Here is a 19915-nt window from a genome sequence, read left to right on the forward strand (position 1 = left end):
CAGCCATGTCCCTAGCATGTGGTGCTCCAGAGGCAACCACACATTGATGTTTCTCTCCCTCCATCTCTCCCTTCTCCTCTCTAAATATAAATAAATAAACTCTTAAAAAACTATTTTTTAAAAAAGAAAATAATAATAGTATAACTGGATGAGCAGTGGTTCTGACAGATTGAGGAAGAGATGTCTTTCACAAGTTCACGCCACTGGTTTTCTAACAGTTTTTTCTTGTATGGCACCCTCATCAGTAGAGGGAAAACATATTACTCATAAATCAATCTTATTATTCCACTAGCAGTTTTTGTAGAATCTGGTCTTTGACCTAATATTTTTTTATATGGACCATAGAATAAAAACTTCCTCTAGTGCTTGCTTTGGCAGCATATAGACTAAAATTAAAATGATACAGAGAAGATTAGCATGATGGCCCAGAAGATGGCGCTGGTGCAAATATGACACACGAATTCATGAAGCAATTTCATATTTTTTTATAAGTTTTATAAAACTTTTAAAATATTTATTTATTTTTAGAGAGAAGGGAATGGAAGGAGAAAGAGAGGGAGAGAAATATCAACTTGTGGTTGCCTCTCATGAGTCCCCTACTGGGGACCTGGCCTGCATCCCAGGCATGTGCCCAGACTGGTGATCGAACTGGTGACCCTTTGGTTTGAAGGCCCACGCTCAGTCCACTGAGTTACACCAACCAGGGTGCAATTTCATGTTTTTAATGAAAAGGGAACTGACCATATGGGAAAGTGTATTTGCCAATGATACCTTGCATGAGGGTTTGATCTCCAAAATATGTAAAGAACTCATGCAACTCAACATCAGTAAGGCAAATAATCCAATTAAAAATGGGCAAGGGACCTGAACAGACACTTCTCCAAGGAGGATATACAGAGAGCCTATGACATAGAAAAGGATGCTCAGCATCACTAGCCATCAGAGAGATGCAAATTAAAACCACAATGAGATATCACCTCACACCTACCAGAGTGGCTACCATCAATAAATCAACAAACAGCAAGAGCTGGTGAGGATGTGGAAAAAGGGGAACCCTAGTACACTGATGGTGGGAATGCAGACTGGTACAGCCACTATGGAAAACAGTATGGAATTTCCTCAAAAAACTAAAAATGAAACTGCCTTTTGACCCAGTGATTCAACTGCTTGGATCATACCCTAAGAATCCCAAATCACCAGTTCAAAAGAACTTATGCATCCCAATGTTCATAGCAGCACTATTTACAATAGCCAAAATGCTTGAAACATCCTAAGTGCCAATCAATAAATGAGTGGCTCAAAAAACTGTGGTACATCTACACAATGGAATACTATGCCGCAGAAAGAAAGAAGGAACTACTACCTTTTGTGACAGCATGGATGGAACTGGAGAATATTATGCTAAGTGAAATAAGTCAGGCAGTAAAAGACAAATACCATATGATTTCACCTATAAGAGGAACCTAATCAATAAAACAAACAAGTAAGCAAAATAGAACCAAAGGCATGGAAACAAGGAACAGACTGACAGCGACCAGAGGGGAGTGATGAAGGGAAAGAGGGTGGAAAGAAGGGGAAGGGACTAGTCAAGGAACATGGATGAGTGAGCCATGGACATGGACAACAGAGTGGGGAACGACTGTGGAGGGGGAGCTGGGCAGAGGAGAGCGAAGGGGGAAAAATGGGGTCAACTGTAATCAAATAATAATAAAATATTTTTTAAAGAAAAAAAACTTCCTCTATTTTTGTGGGAGATGTTCAGAGGGAGAAAAATAGGCCCAGAATCTACAGGTTTTCTTACAAGAATTTATGGTTGACATAAAATAAAAGATCGCTATGTTTAGGAAAATTGAGATCTTTGGGAAAGCTGACTGTGGGAGGCCGTACTAATGAACACTTCTCTCCTTCAGAGCACGTCCCCCTTGGAATTAGTCGTAATCGTGTGATTTGCTTTAACCGAAGAAACGTTAGCCTGAGCGACGTGTGTCCCTTGTAGATGGAGTTAACGTGTGAAACTTCTCCATTGTTCATGCTTTGTGCCCCTGACCCCACAAACCCTGAAAGTTTGTGTCAAGATGGTGGCATCACAAGATGGGAGGACTTCTGCCAACCTGGACGTGGAGTGACTCTTGTGTCCAGAGACCCTCTGTTGATCAGTGTAGAAAATGTCACGCAAGTAGGAAAAGAAAACCCAAAACCACCATTTCCCCCCTGAGAATAATCTGTTTTCAACCCTAATCAGAAGAAAACTTGTTTGTCCATCTTATAAGGACATTTGAAGTATATTTACTGATAAAGATAACCAACATTCTGCTTTTACTTTTATTAGCATTTATTTTATGCTGAATTTACTCCCAGGTCATAATTTTTGTTTCTTCAGTTTTCTCAGGGATATCTTTTTCTCCTTTGTGACCTCCTCTTCAGGTTTGGGAAGGATCTGCTCTTTCCCAGTAAGATCATCTCACCGTGGCAGGGAGAGCTCCTGGATGCGTTAATCTGCTCATCTTGGGAGCTTTGTTCCCCTGGATGTGTGCAATGACCAGAGAATCTATGTCTAAACCCTTAAGTGCAGCATTACGCTCTGCATTATTAAGCATGTGCAGTAAAAACTCAGCACTCTTTTTGGGCCACCGACTCTGTGCCCAGCACCACTGTTAGGCTGGGGCACGCCTACCAATTCCACCATCGTAACGACAGAATGGCACATGTCACTTCTATAAAGTGACATCCTTCAGATACTTGGTGGCTTTTCGAATGTGCATGCCCTTGATGTCCTGGGCAGTTTCTGTGTGTTCTCAAAGTGAACATGAACATTTGAACCTCTTGATTTGCATGATTTTGTGGGGTTTTCTGGTTCAAATGAACAGCTAACCATTTTCAGAAGTCACCTCAGGCCACTTACGGGAAGAGCAGTAAACCCAAAACCATTGTTTTAAGCCACTCAGATTGGAGGTGATTTATTTACAGCAGCATAATTTAGTTTCATCTGACTAATGGACTGATCAATAGGAAATATGCACAGAAAGCAGGCATCTAATTACACAGAGCCCGAGGTGTCACTAAAGGGAAAGATCTCGGCAGACTAGAGGAACCATAGAAGGCAATTCTGGTGAACTGGAATAACAGGACCTAGACTAGATGGAGTTCAATGGAGAAAATGTCAGGGTTATGCACTTGGAGTTGAAAAGTGAACATATTCAAAGGCAAGGTGCCAGCCACTCAAAGGCAGTTGGCTGGAAAATTGAAACTATAGCTTTAGTGGATAGCCAGTTGACCGGGAGGAATTGCCACAACCCTGCAGTTCTGTTGATTAAAAAAAAAAATGCAAGCAGAGAACTGTGGCAAATGAAAAGCATGTCTATATCATGAGGTAATTGCTACACTGCTCTGCACTGATCAGAGCTGAAACAGAGAGCTGGGGATGGCTCTGGTCTCTATAATTCAATGGGATTCAGAGAATGTGGAGAGTTCAGAGCAAAAGCCCAATAGTCATTCATTGACCAGCAAAGAAGGGCTAAGGGGCTTGGGATGATTTACCCAAGAAGGGAAAGGCTTCAGGATGATTTAAGAAGCATCAGCTTTGGATGTAAACTTCAGGGGAGGCACTTCATGGAGGATGATGGCTGCTTTTTCTCTGTTGCTAAGAGCACCAAAAGAATGGACTTATTAAGCAAAAGAAAGAATTTCCCTACTCTGAGGGTTTATTGACACCGGCTAGGGTTGGAGATTTCTCTCTGGAGGACTTCACGAAGATCAGTGTTCCTTTGAAAGTAGTGGATTCACTGGGTCCTTCCTGAAGCTAAGGGAAGGAAGGATCTCCGTCTCCTTTCTGCCCTGACCGAGGCAGTGGATGGTGTCCACTCTGCGGCACACTCTGTGCACATGCTAACATTTTGCACAACTCCCAGCATCCTTCTGGCGGCTGTATGCCTTTTCTTCCTCTCAAGCAAACATATCAGAAAACAAGGGACCAGTGAAGAAGGGCTAAGGTCAAACTGGCATACCCTCAAATCTTCTTTTAAAAACAAGGTAAATGTTTTTGCAGATGTCAGTGTTTTGGCTGTTGTTTGTAAAAATAGCTTGTGATATGATCATTCAACTTTTAATTGACGTGTAATTATTGAGTGAAGGTGTGTGTGTGTGTGTGTGTGTGTGTGTGTGTGTCTTGGGGAGAGTGAAAAGCTAAATCAGCATGCAGTTACAAGTCAGTGTTATAAATGCTATTATGTGGGCATGGGACAGGCTGTGAGACCAGGGAGAGAGCGGATGAGCCCAACTTGGAGGCTCAGGGAAGGCACCTGCCAGCTGAGATCCACAGTGAGTAGAAGAAAGTTGGTCAATGGAAGAGGAAGGCCAGAGAGCAGGAGGTGCTACATGTGTGCAGGCATGGAGGCTGGAAATGCCCACGGAGGAATGGAGGAATGGAGGAATGGGGAGACATTTGAACACAGCCCTGGGGCCGGATGAACAGATGAGGGCAGGAAGCAAAGCTGGGACGCAGAGGAAAAGACACTCAGGTCCCATCAGGTGGGTTAAGAAGCTTGAATTAGATTCTGAGAGTACAGCGGGGCCGTGGAACTGTTTTTTGTGGGGATAGGGCGTATCAGGTTTGTATTTCAGGGAGATCACTCTGCTGCATTGTAGGCAGTAAATTACAGGGGCTTTGAAATTAACCTGGCCTAGATTTGAATCTATGTTCTGTATTATTAGCTATAAGATTTTTGACAAATTAATTTCTCTAAATCTGTTTCTTCATCTGTAAAACAGACACACTGATGTCCACGTGGCAGGGTGGCTCTGAGGACAAATCTAAGTATTGTATGTAAAAGCCCGCAAAGTGTCTGTTCCCCGGACCTGGGCACAAGGGACCTTGGGTCCCTTCTCCGGGAATTCATAGTCCATTAGCAAGTGATGAATTCACTTGACACAGCACAGAATCAAACCCTTTCTTATTTGAGAGTAATTGTCACATGGGTAGTTTCTATAGCCTCTGAAAACTATAGGAACCAGACTAGATTTTCCTTCTGTCCTTTAATCATCATTGTGGTTCTTTGTAGAACCCTCTCCAATTTTTCAAAATTCCTCTTCAATTGTGGAGACCACAGCTAGATTAGTCACTGTAGAGAATTCATTGTAATTAGATCAACGCTGTGCAGTCATTTGGGCGGCTGGCTGAGCCATGTAAACTCAGTCAGCTGGTCCCTGTCGACAAATGGGTTGTATTCCAGGCGTTCATTATTAAGTTGGTTGTTTGGAACACAGAAAGCCTTTCCCCATAGAAACAGAATTATAGATGGTGGCTTGTTTCCCAGGCCAGTGCACAAAAATCTATTTAATGCACATGCAGCTGAACCAGGGCCTGGCAATAATAGTCCCTCAAGCCCGTGACTTGCCTGAGCCAGTCCCAAGGAGCCCCAAGAACCCCTGAACCCCAGGCATCTGCCCTCCACCAGCTGCAGGAAGTGAGAAGTGGGCTGAGCTTTTCGAGTGAGGATTGTTTGCAGCCTGACTGTGAAGAACACTTACTTCTTGGAACTAGGTCTTTACCTGTAATTGTGCTTCTTATTACATAAGCCAATAATCAAAAGCTACCTTATGATAAATACACCTACAATACACTGGTTACTTTACCTAAATCTACCAAAATTATCTTTAATCCTCACAAAAATCCTGTAGGAAAATTCTTCTCGTTCTTCCTATTTTGCTGGTGTCTGAAAGAGACTGCGTGCTCCCGGGGACAGGCAGGTAGAAGGTGGCTGAAATGATGTGGAAGCCCTGGGCTTCCTGTCTCACAAAGCTGAGAGCTTTTCACTGCACAACACTGCCTCCCAGTGGACTGTGCTCAGCACAGAACTGGCATGGCTAAACCAGCTATGTATAGCAAAGTAACAAGTTCTTCATTCATATATCCAACAAAGAATCTTTGAGTGCTTCCAGTGAGCTAGGCCTCGGGAACGCAAAAATCAAATTAGACTTGGTGCTTTCACACAGTATTGGGGAAAGGAACAAGTCAATCAAGAAGACAAAAGTATGATAAAAATTTTAAAAAATATTGCACAAAACCCGGAAAAGAGACAGATTAATCAGATTAGGGTGGTTGTGATGGTAAACAAGGAAGGCTTCCTGGTGGAGGTGAGATGATTAATGAGTCCTCAGGATGTAATGTACAGCATGGTGACTATAGTTAAGTAATACTATACTGTGTTTTTGAAAGTTGCTAAGAGAGTCTTACAAGTTTTCATCACAAGGAAAATAGTCTTTTAACTATGTATAGTGATGGATGTTAACTAGACTTACTGTGATAATTATTTTACAATATATGCAATTACCAAATCATTATGCTATGCACCTGAAACTAGTATAATGTTATACATCAATTATACCTCAATTTAAAAAAATGACTTGTACCCTGACCAGTGTGGCTCAGTTGGTTGGGTGTCATCCCACAAACCAAAAGATCTATGATTCACTTCTGGGTCTGGGAACATGCCGAAGTTGTGGGTTCAGTCCCCAGTCAGACAACTGATCGATATCTGTCCCTTGCATTGATGTTTCTCTCCCTTTCTTTCTCCCTCCCTTCCCCGCTCTCTAAAAAATACATAAATAAAATCTTTTTAAAATGGTTTGTAAGAGTTCTTAATTCATTATGTGAAAATTTATCTCAAAATATATTTCTTCTGAAGACCTTCCCCAATGCTGACCATTTCTTAAAAATTAGGTTCAATTTTTTGCCTTTAGATCTCTGATTCAGTTAAAATTCGTCCCAGTCAGTACAAGGAGTATTTTGGTGCTTGGTGAACCTGGGCCAGAGGTGGGTTTCCCCACGTGTGACCAGGATGCCAAACAGCTGGGGCCACTGCAGCGGGCTCCAGCTTGTCTGAAGGTGGCGTCCATGTTGGCAGGATGCAGCAGAGAGCAGCATCAGGACCACCTCGGAGCGGCCTGGTGCCCTTCACACCTGCCTTACCTCTGTTAAATTCGAAAGCACCTGGTCGTGCACTCGAGGGTTCTGGGAGCCCTGATTCAGGCCAGGAAACCGCAGTAGGGGAGTGAGCTCAGAAAGAAATAACAAGGCAAACCACACACACACCACAACAAAACAAACAAAACAAAGGTTACAAACAAAATTCAAAAGCACATGAAGAAAACTAAGATTAAGGAAACCAACAAACTAAACAGAAGTTAATTGAACTGCTAATAAGAAACCACGGACAGCCTCCCCACCAATCTCTGTGGAGTCAATTAGTACTAATCTCTTTATGCCTTCATCCCTGTCCAGTCAGTCATTCTGTGGAGCACTCCTGGACCCAGGTCACTCCTCCTGTCCTGCTTTCTAATCTCACTTCTCTATTCTGTCCACTTCTCCCATTCTCTCCAACCCCTGAATCCCTCCCGTTAAACCCTTGGCATCAGCAAAACCCCCATACCCTCTACCTCATTCCTGAATGTTCTCTTCAGCTTCCTGCTAGAAACAAAATGTGGATCTCCCTTGGGGTCACTGCTTCCTCTGCTGTCCTCTTCCCAACCCCCTGCCCCTGGGGCCACTGGGCCTGGGGGTGCCCTTCTTCCCCCTCTTCAATGATCGCAGCACATTCCCAACCAACCTCCTCAAATCCAGCCAGCTTTAATCTCACATCATCAAACCACATCATCCACTCTCTACAAACCCTTACCAGAGCATCATCATCTGACCCCAGGATTGCTCCCTGCACATCTCAACGATTACAATCTCTAGCTCACTATAAGCCTCTCCAACACCATTCCTGTCTTAATTCTTCGTTTTAACACACACACTGGTCATCGCTTTGATACCAGTCCTCTCAGTGTCTTGACCTCTTGGTTTGTCACCCCCTCCCCCCACCTCACTCACTAACCTCAGTGGTCACTCTCTGGACCCTGTCACTATCACTGCAAACCCTCCATAATCTCCAGTCCCGGCACTACACTCCCACTGCCTCTCAGTTCCCTTTTTGCTGGTAACCCTGCCCCACCCTCTTTCCTGCTCCTCACTGCCCTCTGGTCCTCTCTTTGTACCCAAACGAAATTCCATGGTCAGTTATCGTCATCAGTCCCTTACCCAGGCCCTCACTTGCCTTGCCCTTTCTCACTTTATCCCCTCGATTTAATCACACATTGTATATTCTTTTGTGTCCGGCCTCTTTGTTCAGCATTGTGTTTCTGAGGCTTCTCTTTGTTGTTGTGGCAAGAGTTAATTTATAATTGTTATACAGCACCTTGTAGTATAAATATTGCACCATTTATTTCTCCATTGTCTTGTTGGTAGATATTCAGGTTTCCAGCTTTTTGCTATTGCTCTATGCCTGTCCTTGCACCTCTCCTCTGCACACACACTTCTGTTTGGGTGGAACTGCTGAGTCACAGGACATGCATGTATTTCTTCAGCTTTAATAGGTAATGCTAAACAGTTCCACAGCACTTGTGCTAATTCATCACCCCGCCTGCCACATATGAGAGTTCCAGTTGCTAACATCCTTTCTTACATTTGTATTGTTAGTCTTTACATTTTAGCCATTTTGGTGAGATTGTAATTGTGTAACACTGGGATTTTAATGCGCATTTCTCTAATGATTAAGGAGGTAAAGCATCTATATTGTATATATACCATACTTATTGGCCATTTGGTAACATTTTTGCAAAGTCTTGTCCACTTTGCTGCTGGATTGTCTGTATTTTCACACTAATTCCTAGGAGTTTTTTTGTTCACTGATGTATATTCCTAGTGCTTAGAATAGTTCATGATGCAAAGAAGACACACAGGAACTGTTCGTTGAGTCAATGAACACACTACAAATATGCACCCCAGGCCCACTTCCTTGAGCAGCAAAGACAAAACACACAGGAGGCATCAGTGGCTTCCAGGTGGTAACGTCCCTGCTCCCCATTGAATCTCACTGCTCCAGGAGTCCCGCTGAGCTGGAGGATTCCTGGCAAGCGCGCAGCGCAGCCAGCTTTTCCATTCCTTCGAGCTCTGCACCGCCCTTCTCTGTGGTCGCTGTGGGGCCTCTGGCTCAGTGGTGAGACTCGAACTGCTCTCAGCCCATTTTGCCCAGAAGATTGTTTTGCGAAAAGGACTTTCAGCCCCAAAGGTCACTTTAGTTTACAAGCACTCTGAGAATGAAACTCCTTTATACTGAAATCATTGGCTTTTGGCCTGAGTTCCTTGTGAAAGACAGGGCAGAGGCGCGCGTGACTTGGAAAGAAACGGAGTAAGAGCGTGCCCACGGGCCCCATCAAATACTTTGGTGTGTTTATGGCAATCAGTAGAAGAAGGAATGAATGGTAACACACTTCTATCACCTGAATTGAAAGAATTGGGCCCTGCGGGTCAAAACTAGATTCTAACCAACATGACCAACACTGAAGTCACTGGAGAGATTTCTGGCTTCCTCAGCCCTGCTGCAGAGTTTGATGGGGGGTGTAGCATTTTGAAGGGCACTGGCACTTCAATTCAAGGTCAGATTGGGGGTAGTTTGCCCGAGGTGGGGTCGGGGAGTGGGGGGGTCTGGATGAGTTTGGTTGGGGCCAAGGAGTGGCACACAGCAGACTTTGAATCGGGTTCCCCGTTTATTGTTACCCCGTGCCCACACACCTAGCGAATGAAGCCCAACATGGTCTTTAACAAAGAGCAAAACCTCCAAATGCAGTTAGCCTCCATTTCCCCAAAAGATTGCGTCCACACTGACCATTGGCATTTAGAAATAAGTACAAAATGTATTTTACAATCTTGTTACAACCCCTTCCACTTTGGGTCTGCTTCCAGATCCCCAAGTGTGAATGATGCGGGTGCACCGTGTCTAAGACGTCGGGGAGCTGCAGCCTTTTCCAAGAAAAGAGACATTTGCTCCAGACAGAGGGCAAGGTTAACATCAGGGGCCATCCAGACCTATCCTGGTCTCTGCGGTTGGATTGCCCTCGTTCTCCAAAAAGCCAGAGAGCGCTAGGAGTGTGGAGTTGTGGGTGTGAATGGGGAAGTTTACAACAGGCTCAGGATAGCATCCTGTCATCTCCTCCACATCCTCTGCACCCCTACAAACACCCACAGACAGAAACATGTACTGTGCAAACAGCTGGGCCTCGCTTTAGCAGGAATTAAACAGTTCGTTCACTTTTAGAGTTGGCTCTTAATTTTTTTCTTGCGCACTCTCGCTCTCTCTTCCTCAGTCCTTTTCCTGATATCCTAGAAAATGTCCCAGTATAGCCCACATGATTCTACAGGCAATGGTGTTCTGACTGCAGGATAAATTATTGAATAAAATCATGCACGCTAATAAGGAATTATTTTACAAGCTTCTGCCAATAGTAAATACACCAAAGTTATGCTACAAAAAAAGTATTTGTCAGAAAACCAAACAAAGGAAATAGGAAAGAATAAGCAAAGTTCTTTTCTTCCCTGTTCCCTAATTCTCAGCTTTCACAAGGTCATTTGAAAAAGGGCAAGATTCTGGAGACTTGGGCCTGAGCTGAGTGGATTATATATTTTGTGGCTCCCTCTTCCCTATTTACCTTCTTTATTATAGCTTGTGCTCACTTATTATATGAACAATAATGTGACCAAATGGCATTACAGTGGCATGCTAAGTATGTTTTTTCTGGAACAGCTTGTGACAAGATTCTAAAACACAACTTGTAATTCTCCTAGGGTTTTGTGCATGCAGCATTGCTTGGGGAGGTTGAGCCTTACTCTATTTAAAGAGTTTGAAGTTTTCTTCAAAGAAACGGTTGGCTTCATTGCCAGGTTTTAAGACAGTCACAGAGATAATGGGATAACAAGCAAAAACGAAATCCTCATTCAAAACATAGTGCAGGTCACTGTCCCCCCCCAGTCAAACGTGTTTCCCCCTTTTCTTTATGAGAAGGGAAGTGAGTTTGGCTAAGCAAAGACGGGGGTGGGGTGCGTGGGTGTAGGAGAGGAGACCAAAGGATGATGTGGGAGGAATGGATAAAACTTCTATGTCCTAGATGCTTCCAGTTCACCAAACAGAGCCTGTGTCTATGGTGGTGGCTCGAGGTTGGCCCCCACAGACTGGGCTGTACCCCCACAGGCTCTCTCTCTTCCTCGATCTTACCCTCCCTCTCTCCCTCCCGGCTCCTTTGTAGCTGGTGCCATGTTCACTGGACGTTGAGGCTGCGTTTCACTGCTGTAAAAAAAAGCACTCCAGCTTCCATTTGATCCTTTTTGTGCAATTTTCAAGGAATTCAAAAGAGAAGAGGGAGTGGAAAACAAATGTAATGGGTCTTGTTTCTTAACTCCCCTCCAAGAAATTTTATCAGTTGAGACTTCCTCAAATGGTGAGCAGACAGATTTGGCCCAACCGAATTAGATATTGACATGTCTTTGTCAAGTTCTTTGGGCATGATCCCTGGCACACGGGATCCAAATTACTTAAGTTTTGTATTATTTTTCCTATGTTCTTTAATTTTTCAAAGTTTTGAATCAAATTCATGCAGCTTTGAGTAAAACATTGCACCAGCAAGGAAAATAAAAGCACTTCGAAAGTGAAAAAAAAAAGGAACCTGCTGTTTGATTTATATCACTTTATTAATGGGTTAGTCAACATTTACTCAGAACCCACTGGGTACAGAATGTAATAGATGTGAGAAGATTGCAAAAGATATGGGAAGATTTTTTTTTCTGCTAGCAAAAATTCAACTCGTTTAGTCTAATGGAAGACACCAACTAAAGACATAGGAGCACAGCTAAGAATACAAATAATGGGACCCTGGCAAGGTCCACGAGGGACACAGGAGTTTCAATTGCCCGAGAGTGCTGAAGGTCTGGCTCAGTGAGCGCGCCCCCTGAAACAGCTCACGTGGGCATGTCTTGGCCTCTCCCTGTCAGATTCAGTCCAGCAGCAGACCTCACCCTCCTCGTCATGCACGAGTAACCACAGGTAACTGTGGTGACTTTGAAGGGCTGGTTTCCGGCCCCAAATACCCACTTTATCTAACAACACCATCGTGGCCACATGGTGATGTATGCCCTGGGCTTTGTGACTCTGTCAGCTTGGGACCCTTCTCTCGACTTGGAAGAAGCAGATGTGACGCTTGGCTCTGCAGGCACCACTGGGAACTCCCAGGCTCTCTGTGCCCCCCCTCTGATCAGCTTGTGTGAATTTCATGTAAATGAAGCATCCACTCCAGACAAACCTGTGGACTCCACTTTCCAGGAGCCTCCTTATCTGTATTTCCTGCTGGCAGAAATCTGGAAAGCTGGCCAAGAATCTGGCCAAGAACCTGTTTTGACTCTGAAAGCCTGCAGGGTGGTTCCAAGTTCCCTTCTGACTTGTCGCCAGTGTTTCTGAGTCTTTTGGGGACTGTCGGGTTTCACTGCCTGTGCTTCGAGCAGAGTGCTTTGGGGGGTCCCTTCGTGGCTCAGAACAATGTGTCTCAAAACCCCTGCAGGGAGGGACCAATTTTTATCTTAAATCCATCATGTACTGATATTTTTGAAGATTTTACTTATTTATTTTACAGAATGGGGAAGGGAAGGAGAGAAACATCAATGTGATAGAGAAACATCAATTAGTTGCCTCTCTGCACACCCTGACTGGGGACCAAACCTGCAACCCAGGCATGTGCCCTGACCAGGCATCGAACCAGGAACTTTCAGTTTGAGGGACAATGTCCAACCAATTGAGCCACACAGGTCAGGGATATTGTGTACCAATATTTTAAAAAATAAGATAAACTACTAGAAGAAGTAATTTCTTTGTAAATTTTTTAAATTTTTATTGTTTTTTCTGTTAACATTTAGTTCCCTTACACCCTCCTCCCCTCAACCCCTGTCATCCCCACACTGTTGTCCACGTCTGTGAGCCCTTTTTCCTTTTTGCTCAATCCCTCCGCCCCCTTACCTCCTCCCACACCCACCTTAGCTGACATCCTGCTCTCTATCTATGAGTCTGTCTCTATTTTGTTAGTTCAGTTTGTTCTTTAGAATCCACATATAAGTGAAATCATATGGCATTTGTCTTTCTCTGACTGGCTTATTTCACTTAGTATAGTGTTCTCCAGGTCCATTCATGCTGTCGCAAGGGGTAAAAATTTCTTCTTTTTTATGGCTGAGTGGCGGTAGTATTCCACTGTGTAAATGTCCCATAGTTGTTTGATTTACTCATCTGCTCATGGGCACCCAGGCTGCTTCCATATCTTGGCTATCGTAAATAATGCTGCAATGAATGTAGTGTTTTGGGTTTCTTCAGATGTATTCCCAGAAGTAGGATCACTGAGTCAAAAGGCAGGTCCATTTTTTATTTCTTTTACAGATTTATTTATTTACTTTTAGACAGAGGGGAAGGGAGGGAGAAGGAGAGGGAGAGAAACATTAATGTGTGGCTGCTTCTTGCATGCCTCCTACAGGGGACCTGGCCCGAAACCCAGGCATGTACCCTGACTGGGTATTCAACTTGCAACCCTTTGTTTTGCAGGCTGGCACTCAATTCACTGAGCCACACCAGCCAGGGCCATTTTTAATTTTTTGAGGTACCTTCATACTGCTTTTCACAGTGGCTGCACCAGACTGCATTCCCACCAGCAGTGCAGACTGGTTGCCCTTTCTCCACATCCTTGCTAGCTCTTGTTTGTTGATTTATGGATGATGGCCATTCTGACACGTGTGAGGTGATATCTCATTGTGGTTTTAATTTGCATTTCCCTGAGGATTAGTGACGTTGAGCATCTTTTTGTGCATGCATTGGCCATCTGTATGTCCTCTTTGGAGAAGTCCCTCGCCCATTTTTAAAATTGGGTTGTGTGGGGTTTTTTGGTGTTGAGTTTTGTAATTTCTTTATAAATTTTGGATATTAACTCCTTATCAGAGGTATTGGCAAATATATTCTCCAATTCTGTGGGTTGTCCTAAAAACCCTCCAATGACAAATAAAATACAAGCTCAATATTTTTTTAGATTCAACGGACATAAAACTATTGCGTCAAGTTGCCATAAAAGTTCTGAATGCTTGCTCTGTTTCTGTACTTATCTCATTGCAGACTGGATTACAATTTGCAGAAATGAACAGAAACTGGCCCCTGATCCCAGCTTGAGCAGCACTGATTTAAAAGATGATGGGGCTGTGAATTGTTTCTTCCCAAGCAGGAGGCTTTCAACTAACTGTTAGAGAACCAAGAGAGAAGACCCCCTCAACTGATTCCATGTAGCTCTTTGTTCTGAATTAAATCAGAGCTTGAAAACTTGAAAGCAACAATGTTTCTCCCTCAAAGCCACTTGCTGTCTCTCTCTGCCTTTCAGCTGAGATGCAAGCTTTTGTGCCCACTCACAGAAAACTATTCAGTGGGTTGTCTTACCTCTTACTAACCCGCAAGTTTCATTCAACAGTGCTCAATAAATGCAGGGAAGGGGAATAAAATAATACTAAATACATGCACTAGAAAGTTAGCAGGCACTTTACCCATCAGATTTATAAATATTACTGAGAGTGTCTCGGGAAATTGGACTTTAGCCAGAGTCTTCACAGCAGAAAGATTTGCTGGGAAAACCAGAGGGGGAAAAAAAGGTGGACATACTCCTTCAGTACACCTGGCCCCGAATGCACCTGCAGGCCACACTTCTCCATGGAAACCGCCAGGTGAGGATGATAGGAGATATTCTGGTGACAAGGAAAGCAAGCTGGACTTGGAATCCCCAGGTCTGGCACACATGTCCTGGAGACCCTGCCCAGCCTGCCAACCCTCCAACCCCTCCCATGGCACTTTGTCCTGGGTGGGCTGTTCTAACAACCCTCCCTCACCCTTTGGCCTAGAGCTACTCATTCTGAGCTTCTCAGTTTACAGGTAAATGTCTCATGGAGGACTTGGCTCCTCTCCTTCCATCCTTCTCTCTCATAAACACTTTCCCACTCAATTACACTTGTAACAGTCAGATTTTTGTATATGTTACCTGTCTTCACACTTTAAGTCCGGCAAGGGGAGGATCCTGCCTGTATCATCCCTCCCTGTGTATTCTGTGCCTGGGCTTCCTGGGTGGAACCAGGGCATTAGTGGCAGCCTGGCCACAAACATTATTTTTCTCTGCCAATTTTTGCTTGTAGCCTTTTAATTCAGTGAATTGGGTTTGACAGGGTGGAATCATAAAGCAACTTACTTTTGTTTGTTTCACTGGACAACAAATGGGCACTGCTGACCGCTTCCTCCTTGGAGGACTTTTGCTTGGTTTCCATGACCTCTGCTGTCTCTCCTCTTCCCATTCCTTTCTAAGGCTCCCTCAGAGTTTTGTCATTCCTTGACTGCTCCTCACACACAGTTGTCCCTGAGTTATAGTCTCAGTCTCTTTGAAGCCATTGTCCGTTCCTCCTTTCACTGATTGACTGACCGAGTCACTCATGCAGCCAACATTTGGAACTGTGCATGAAACCCCAAAGCAAATTCTCATGATTCAACACTCAGAGTCAAAGTCATGTCCTTGGGGAAGCCACCTCTTAGCTCCCAGGGTTCAGCTCAAAATCAGCCTGTTACCTGAGATACCCTATATTTAAGGTACCTGGTACTTCTCCTGCTCTGGAACTACCCTTGTTGTTAATGATTGTCTGGGGCATCTGCCTCTTGCACTTGACTGGGCCCTTGGAGACAGGGACTGTGTTCTAGTCATTTTTGTATCCCCATAATATCAAGAGTCTGTTAGTGTTTATTAAATAAATTAAAATGCTTCATGAGCTGTTTTATAGTGTATGATTAGTATTTTACAGTTAAAGGTAAACTTATCTTGGTGAAACTCCTTGGGAGAAAGAACACTGAAGATCAAATCAAATGATCCTCTTCCACGGCAGGCTCCGGTGGAGGGGAGGTGTGTGGTAGAGCAGACTGAGGACCAGTGGCCCCATCAGACCGATGTTCAAAGCCTGGCTTTGCTACTTACTAAGTCACTTCATCCCTCTGAGATTGTTTTGTGTGTGTGTGTGTCTGTAAACAGGGCTAAGTTGGGTTCCTACCTCGTCATGGGGTTCTTGTGGAGAAAAAAACCGAGGGAGAAAAGCCCTTAAAATAATCATTGGGACTGAGTTAGCCTTTACGAAATACTAGCAAATTTTACTGGATTTCATACAATCAAATAATTTACTTAAAGAAACCCTTTTGTGTGCAGTAATAAAAAAATGCTGTCATTTATGACTTCATAGATTAAAAGACCCATTCTTATTTTCGGAGATGCGAAGGTATGGGGGAGTACATTTTAGAATCAGTGAAGTACAGTATTATTGTCTTACGGAAAAAAGAGATTGTGGAGGATGAAGAATGGGCTGTGAGAAGGTGTTTGGGGGACTGAGGTAGGAGAGTTTATCCTTTGCTATATCAGGATGTAAACATGCAAATGTCCTTTCCCTATTTCTTCCACTTCAGATGCAAGATGCTAAATGTTGGAGCCCGGCTGTATGCAGGGAAAGACAAAGTCACAGTTAATTAATTAATGTAAGTGATCATCTCAAGAGCAGACACGGGCAGAGCTAAAAGAGAGTCAGGGCAGAGTAGGATCTCACTAATACCTGAGCATCTCTGAAACGAGAATCATTAAGTATAAAATATCCTACATAACCAATAACTTCAGTTTTGTGGGCATTTTAGAAAATACCAAAAATAAATGACTTTCTAATATCTTTAAAGCCAAACTTTCAGATCAATGAAGTTCTGGACCTGTGTTCAGCTTGGTCCCTCCTGTTGCCAATCTGTCTCATCACAGTATAGTAATGTGCAGTATGAACTGTGGGAGTACTATTTGAGATGGAAGTTCAGGTCCTGCATAAACAGCTGAAATATTAAATGCAAAAAACCCCCTTACAACCAAAAGTGTTTCCTTTAGTGGAGATTTTGTGACATTAAGGTTAAAAAAAAAAAGGTAACAAATGTCAAGGGCGGCTGGGTTAATGACGCAGCAAGTACAGCTGCTCGCTATTCTGGAGACTAGAGGGCTGACGTGGATGGAGCATGCGTGGAAAGTTAGGGTGGTGACTGCTGCAGCCCCTATCGGGCACTGAAACCACATCAACGTACTGTAATGGGGGATGATGGGCACTGCCCGCCGAACAAGAGATGCTGGACTGCAATTAGAATGTTGGCACTCATCAAAATACACCAAAGCACGGAGACAGAGCAGTGATTACTTCAGCTTGAAGCTACATTCCGCAAGATGGTTTTGCTTTTTAAATTCTTTGTTTTACTACTCATTAAAAACAACAAAAAAACCCTGAACCACAAGCTATGCACAATTAAGATACTATATAATACATGAATGAGCCTGAGCTTTCCATAATGACCAGCAAATAGAGATGTTTTATAATTTCAATGGACATCACTGTATTTGTCTTCAGAAAGAGGTTTGTTTTTTGCTAAATGGTTGTCTCCTCATCTTATTTCTCTGCACTGCTGTTTCTGCGCCACTGTTTCTGCGCTGATTCAGAGTTGACCCACCATGCCCTGGTATCAACAGAGAAGTGACTTGGAGGTTCGATCTGGGGCTTTCCATTCATTGAAAATATTTGGGCAGTTATGGAAGTTCTCTTTGAAGATAAAGTTGAACCCAGCCTTGCATATTTTAAAAAAATTGTTCAAAGCTTTCTATGTCTATTAAGCTTTAGGTAAATTACCAAGCTTCTAACATATTCCTGGTAGTTTTCTAGGCCTTAATTCTACAGAATTGAATTCACATTTTAACCACCACACTTGATTTTTCATATTCTTAGCATATATAGTCTAGACATTTTCCCCTTCTGACCTGAATTACAAATTATCTTACAGTTTTGTTTTGAATAAAATCAGGAATAGAAAAGTACCATTCTAATTGGTCAGATCACTAGTAACCTAAATTAGTTTGGTAAAATTTCATTTTTAAAAAATTTACCTCTAATTGTTCTCATAAGGAACTTTGTTTCTCATATTTGATGAAGGAAAAAGGGATCCATCCGGAAGTCAGTGAGCAAGCACACAAATGAGTGACAACCTTAGCCTTCAGATTTCAGTCTGTTTCCTGCTTTATCAGCACTTAGGTGCATGTTTCACACACTGTCACACCCAGGCCTTCCAGTCCACTTGCAGAATTGTAATTTCTAGGACACTTGATGAAATCAGTTCTAATTTCTTGATAAACATAATCTTGTTATACATTCCCACTCACCTGATGGAGTTTGATTCTTCCCATTAGGAGTTAAAGCAACTCTAAGCAGCTAAAAATTCTCTGGTTGTACACAGCACCTAAATGAAACTATGGTTTCATGAGCCATGGGTATTGGATTTTTAAAATTATCACTTCTTAGAAACCATACCATTTGCTTTTCTCGAGTGTGAATGATTCAGTTCAGATGCAGATATTTGATTTGTGAATGTCTGTGTTGGGTGAGCATGCCAACGGTCTCCCAATTACTAAATGGCAGGAATGTTGGCTTGAACATCTCATGCCACTTGACCGGTCCACCTGCTCCCGTGCAGTAGCCACAGAACACCGTGCTTGCACTGTAGAGCTTGAGTGCTCGAGAACCTTCTGTATGGAGACTTAGGGAGAAAAGTAGCAACAACTACAATGACTTAATACTTACCAATAGCTATTCCCTATGCTGTCTCCCACAACCTTATGAGCTAAGTAAGTATCAGTATGGAGTTATGCACAACTTAGATGCACTGTCTCTGATCTCAAAACTCCTTTGTGGGATTAGGGCTAATAATTTTCTCAGGAAATTAAGGCACAGACACTAGATTACACAGGGCTGATGATGAAAGGAGGAGTCAGGATTTGAACACTGGTCTGCTAGTCTTACCATGATGTACTTACTAATTGAAATCAACAAAGTTACTTATCATTTGAATTGGGTGAAGTTTGAGTCTTCAAAATAGATGTTTTTTCCCCCTTTGGCCAACATAAACTTAAGTTACATCAGTTATGAACTAGACCTAAGCCTCTGAATTTTTGTTTTCTGATTTTCTTGTTTTCAGGATACCTCAAATGTTTGATTTCAGCCTTTAGCAAACACATAAATAGTCTTTCCACTAACACTAGTTTAGCCAGATGAACTGGGCTGGCCTTTTCCCTTACGGCACTGGATGAAGCTGGTTGCTGTGTGACAGATACCTAGTGCAGTTTTCTGTAAAGCACACCGTGCTTAGGTAGACACAGGACTGGTATGTCCTTTCATTAGGGTTCGTCCTTTCACCTAAGGCCCGGCTATCTTCACTGGGTAGAGCTGAGCCACAAAGGTGTGTTACCTTCTGTAAATGACTAACAGCTTTTAAAAAGTGTTCAGTCAGCAGATTAACAAAGTCCGATTATTGTGAGTTGGACTGTGCCTCTCATTTCATCCTAGCAGAATGGGCTGTATACCCAGGACTTTCCAAGCACCTAGACTCAATGCAACCCCAAGATGCCCTTTAGGCCAGGGCTACTGGTCTTTAACTCTCCCTCCTAACACTTGTGCCTACTTTGAAGTTCACAAACCTGTCCGGTGTTGGTTTTATAGATGATCCTTAACTTAATCACCTATCACACCTAGGGTGGACTTTGGGGAAAAATAACAAGTATTACCTACAATTTCCCCCAGGGTTTGTGTTTTTAAAGCCACACTTAAAAACACAAACAGGTGGTCAACGTCATTGCCATTTCTTAAGAAGTTTCTGTTCTTGTCCATATGTAGACAAGCAGCAGTACTAGTTTTCAGTGAAATCCTTTGGCAGCACCTTGGAGATATAGGTGTAGTTGGCTACTGCTAACAACTGTGCAAATATTTCTCTCCCCTTTCCTCATCTACACAAGCTTTGCTCTAGGATTAGTTCTGAATTTAGGGATTATCGAGGATTACTTAATTTTAGTCAACGTAGCTGTTTGTTCCACTTATGATTGTATTCTAAAATGCAGACATGAAGGCATTCTGCAGAGGGAAGACTAAACCCTACAATGGCAAAGC

General features: G+C 43.1%; 2 pseudogenes; one reads left to right on the forward strand and one right to left on the reverse strand.

Annotated features, from left to right (window-relative positions):
• The first annotated feature begins 362 nt into the window (after positions 1-362).
• Positions 363-485, forward strand: LOC123833423 (annotated as a pseudogene).
• A 1874-nt stretch (positions 486-2359) lies between these two features.
• On the reverse strand, positions 2360-2875 carry LOC123833308 (annotated as a pseudogene).
• Between the last annotated feature and the right edge of the window lie 17040 nt (positions 2876-19915).

This window comes from Phyllostomus hastatus, unplaced genomic scaffold, assembly GCF_019186645.2.
Source record: "Phyllostomus hastatus isolate PE091 unplaced genomic scaffold, TTU_PhHast_1.1 phas_scaffold_21, whole genome shotgun sequence".
NCBI classification, from domain to species: Eukaryota; Metazoa; Chordata; class Mammalia; order Chiroptera; family Phyllostomidae; genus Phyllostomus; species Phyllostomus hastatus.